This window comes from Saccoglossus kowalevskii, chromosome 2, assembly GCF_978046115.1.
Source record: "Saccoglossus kowalevskii chromosome 2, keSacKowa6.1, whole genome shotgun sequence".
NCBI lineage: Eukaryota > Metazoa > Hemichordata > Enteropneusta > Harrimaniidae > Saccoglossus > Saccoglossus kowalevskii.
The window spans coordinates 37,875,879-37,881,480 of record NC_140642.1 but is presented as its reverse complement, the minus strand read 5'-3'; positions in this window follow the sequence as shown (position 1 = coordinate 37,881,480).

The following is a 5,602-nucleotide window of genomic DNA, read 5'->3' as shown; positions in this document are numbered from 1 at the left end:
CGGTTAGACATGACAACAACTTAGTTCAAACATACACGCTATTCTACCAACTTTGCACTCACTTTGTACAGCTTTGTACGCAATGTTAATAGCTGACATCCACTATAGCCGACCGCAAGAGGGAGTTGTGCATTGAAAATACGTGCAAATTTTTAAACATTCTATAAACTTAAATTATCAAAATAACCAGCACGACTTTCTGCTTAAAGGTGTTACATTTCAATAATAAAAATACAAAAAAATACTTTATGTCTTTTCCATGTTTGTTTCGGAACCAAAACTAATGTATTTAACAAGCTTGTTAGCTCAAGTAGTCTCCCATGCAATTACGAGGCACGCCCTATTGATCTTAACTTTTGTGACAGGTCCATCACATGATCACACGACTACTGGGATCATTTGATTTCTATTCGAATTGGCGGCCATTTAATATTTGAAAGTGTTTCGAATTGTCATTCGTTTCACGTGTGTCTTTCGTAAATTGACCTATGACCTATCCATGCTTCAAAAGTCAGTACGTTAGTAAACGGCCATTTACGACATATTAATTCACTTTTCCTAACATTTAACTATGGGTGTCGATAATATGACAACATAGGTCACATTTCCATGTAATTTTGCTAACTTTGCAACCACTTTTCACTACTTTGTAATCAGTTTGTTTGTCATTTCACGGATTCATAGTGGTATAATCTGCTAATATATGAGGCTTTTTCAGCACATTTGCTTATTTTTTCTATATTTTTAACTGTGGGGTCGATATTACAATGACTTACGTAAAATGTATTAGCAAACCCACCTACTTTTCTAACGCTTTTCCTATCGTTTTAGGATGTTTTAGAACATGCTACGGTAAGCTCATAGGGCACTATTCTAATATACGAGACGTTCACTTGCATTTTATTCACTTTCCGTACTTTATAATTTTACGGTTAGATATGACAACAACTTAGTTCAAACATACACGCTATTCTACCAACTTTGCACTCACTTTGTACAGCTTTGTACGCAATTTTAATAGCTGACATCCACTATAGCCGAACGCAAGAGGGAATTGTGCATTGAAAATACGTGCAAATTTATAAACATTCTATAAACTTAAATTATCAAAATAACCAGCACGACTTTCTGCTATAAAGGTGTTACATTTCAATAATAAAAATAAAAAAAATGCTTTATGTCTTTTCCATGTTTGTTTCGGAACCAAAAAAAAATGTATTTAACAAGCTTGTTAGTTCAAGTGGTCTCCCATGCAATTACGAGGCACGCCCTATTGATCTTAACTTTTGTGACAGGTCCATCACATGATCACTCGACTACTGGGATCATTTGAATTTTATTCGAATTGGCGGCCATTTAATGTTTGAAAGTGTTTCGAATTGTCATTCGTTTCACGTGTGTCTTTCGTAAGTTGACCTATGACCTATCCATGCTTCGAAAGTCAGTACGTTAGTAAACGGCCATTTACGACATATTAATTCACTTTAAATTTCCTAATATTTAACTATGGGTCTCAATAATATAATAACATAGGTCACATTTCCATGTAATTTTGCTAACTTTACAACTACTTTCCACTACTTTGTAATCAGTTTGTTTATCATTTCACGGTTTCATAGTGGTATAATCTGCTAATGTATAAGACTTTTTCAACACATTTGCCCATTTTACTATATTTTTAACCGTGATGTCGATATTACAATGACTTAGGTAAAATGTATTAGCAAACCCACCTACTTTTCTAATGCTTTTCTTATCGTTTTAGGATGTTTTAGAACATGCTACGGTAAGCTCGTAGGGCACTATTCTAATATACGAGACGTTCACTTGCATTGTATTCACTTTCCGTACTTTATAATATTACGGTTAGATATGACAACTTAGTTCAAACATACACGCTATTCTACCAACTTTGCACTCACTTTGTACAGCTTTGTACGCAATTTTAATAGCTGACATCCACTATAGCTGACCGCAAGAGGGAGTTGTGCATTGACAATACGTGCAAATTTTTAAACATTCTATAAACTTAAATTATCAAAATAACCAGCACGACTTTCTGCTATAAAGGTGTTGCATTTCAAAAATAAAATACAAAAAAGTACTTTATGTCTTTTCCATGTTTGTTTCGGAACCAATAAAAAATGTACTTAACAAGCTTGTTAGCTCAAGTGGTCTCCCATGCAATTACGATGCACGCCCTATTGATCTTAACTTTTGTGACAGGTCCATCACATGATCACTCGACTACTGGGATCATTTGAATTTTATTCGAAATGGCAGCCATTTAATGTTTGAAAGTGTTTCGAATTGTCATTCGTTTCACGTGTGTCTTTCGTAAGTTGACCTATGACCTATCCATGCTTCGAAAGTCTGTTCGTTAGTAGACGGCCATTTACGACATATTAATTCACTTTTCCTAACATTTAACTATGGGTCTCAATAATATAACAACATAGGTCACACTTCCATGTAATTTTGCTAACTTTACAACTACTTTTCACTACTTTGTAATCAGTTTGTTTATCATTTCACGGTTTCATAGTGGTATAATCTGCTAATGTATAAGACTTTTTCAACACATTTACCCATTTTACTATATTTTTAACTGTGGGGTCGATATTACAATGACTTAGGTAAAATGTATTAGCAAACCCACCTAATTTTCTAATGCTTTTCCTATCGTTTTAGGATGTTTTAGAACATGCTACGGTAAGCTCATATGGCGCTATTCTAATATACGAGACGTTCACTTGCATTTTATTCACTTTCCATACTTTATAAGTTTACGGTTAGACATGACAACAACTTAGTTCAAACATCCACGCTATTCTACCAACTTTGCACTCACTTTGTACAGCTTTGTACGCAATGTTAATAGCTGACATCAACTATAGCCGACCGCAAGAGGGAGTTGTGCATTGAAAATACGTGCAAATTTTTAAACATTCTATAAAATTAAATTATCAAAATAACCAGCACGACTTTCTGCTTAAAGGTGTTACATTTCAATAATAAAAATACAAAAAAATACTTTATGTCTTTTCCATGTTTGTTTCGGAACCAAAACTAATGTATTTAACAAGCTTGTTAGCTCAAGTAGTCTCCCATGCAATTACTAGGCACGCCCTATTGATCTTAACTTTTGTGACAGGTCCATCACATGATCACACGACTACTGGGATCATTTGATTTCTATTCGAATTGGCGGCCATTTAATATTTGAAAGTGTTTCGAATTGTCATTCGTTTCACGTGTGTCTTTCGTAAATTGACCTATGACCTATCCATGCTTCAAAAGTCAGTACGTTAGTAAACGGCCATTTACGACATATTAATTCACTTTTCCTAACATTTAACTATGGGTGTCGATAATATAACAACATAGGTCACATTTCCATGTAATTTTACTAACTTTGCAACCACTTTTCACTACTTTGTAATCAGTTTGTTTGTCATTTCACGGATTCATAGTGGTATAATCTGCTAATATATGAGGCTTTTTCAGCACATTTGCTTATTTTTTCTATATTTTTAACTGTGGGGTCGATATTACAATGACTTAGGTAAAATGTATTAGCAAACCCACCTACTTTTCTAACGCTTTTCCTATCGTTTTAGGATGTTTTAGAACATGCTACGGTAAGCTCATAGGGCACTATTCTAATGTACGAGACGTTCACTTGCATTTTATTCACTTTCCGTACTTTATAATTTTACGGTTAGACATGACATCAACTTAGTTCAAACATCCACGCTATTATACCAACTTTGCACTCACTTTGTACAGCTTTGTACGCAATGTTAATAGCTGACATCAACTATAGCCGACCGCAAGAGGGAGTTGTGCATTGAAAATACGTGCAAATTTTTAAACATTCTATAAACTTAAATTATCAAAATAACCAGCACGACTTTCTGCTTAAAGGTGTTACATTTCAATAATAAAAATACAAAAAATACTTTATGTCTTTTCCATGTTTGTTTCGGAACCAAAACTAATGTATTTAACAAGCTTGTTAGCTCAAGTAGTCTCCCATGCAATTACGAGGCACGCCCTATTGATCTTAACTTTTGTGACAGGTCCATCACATGATCACACGACTACTGGGATCATTTGATTTCTATTCGAATTGGCGGTCATTTAATATTTGAAAGTGTTTCGAATTGTCAATCGTTTCACGTGTGTCTTTCGTAAATTGACCTATGACCTATCCATGCTTCAAAAGTCAGTACGTTAGTAAACGGCCATTTACGACATATTAATTCACTTTTCCTAACATTTAACTATGGGTGTCGATAATATAACAATATAGGTCACATTTCCATGTAATTTTGCTAACTTTGCAACCACTTTTCACTACTTTGTAATCAGTTTGTTTGTCATTTCACGGATTCATAGTGGTATAATCTGCTAATATATGAGGCTTTTTCAGCACATTTGCTTATTTTTTCTATATTTTTAACTGTGGGGTCGATATTACAATGACTTACGTAGAATGTATTAGCAAACCCACCTACTTTTCTAACGCTTTTCCTATCGTTTTAGGATGTTTTAGAACATGCTACGGTAAGCTCATAGGGCACTATTCTAATATACGAGACGTTCACTTGCATTTTATTCACTTTCCGTACTTTATAATTTTACGGTTAGATATGACAACAACTTAGTTCAAACATACACGCTATTCTACCAACTTTGCACTCACTTTGTACAGCTTTGTACGCAATTTTAATAGCTGACATCCACTATAGCTGACCGCAAGAGGGAGTTGTGCATTGACAATACGTGCAAATTTTTAAACATTCTATAAACTTAAATTATCAAAATAACCAGCACGACTTTCTGCTATAAAGGTGTTGCATTTCAAAAATAAAATACAAAAAAGTACTTTATGTCTTTTCCATGTTTGTTTCGGAACCAAAACTAATGTATTTAACAAGCTTGTTAGCTCAAGTAGTCTCCCATGCAATTACTAGGCACGCCCTATTGATCTTAACTTTTGTGACAGGTCCATCACATGATCACACGACTACTGGGATCATTTGATTTCTATTCGAATTGGCGGCCATTTAATATTTGAAAGTGTTTCGAATTGTCATTCGTTTCACGTGTGTCTTTCGTAAATTGACCTATGACCTATCCATGCTTCAAAAGTCAGTACGTTAGTAAACGGCCATTTACGACATATTAATTCACTTTTCCTAACATTTAACTATGGGTGTCGATAATATAACAACATAGGTCACATTTCCATGTAATTTTACTAACTTTGCAACCACTTTTCACTACTTTGTAATCAGTTTGTTTGTCATTTCACGGATTCATAGTGGTATAATCTGCTAATATATGAGGCTTTTTCAGCACATTTGCTTATTTTTTCTATATTTTTAACTGTGGGGTCGATATTACAATGACTTAGGTAAAATGTATTAGCAAACCCACCTACTTTTCTAACGCTTTTCCTATCGTTTTAGGATGTTTTAGAACATGCTACGGTAAGCTCATAGGCACTATTCTAATGTACGAGACGTTCACTTGCATTTTATTCACTTTCCGTACTTTATAATTTTACGGTTAGACATGACATCAACTTAGTTCA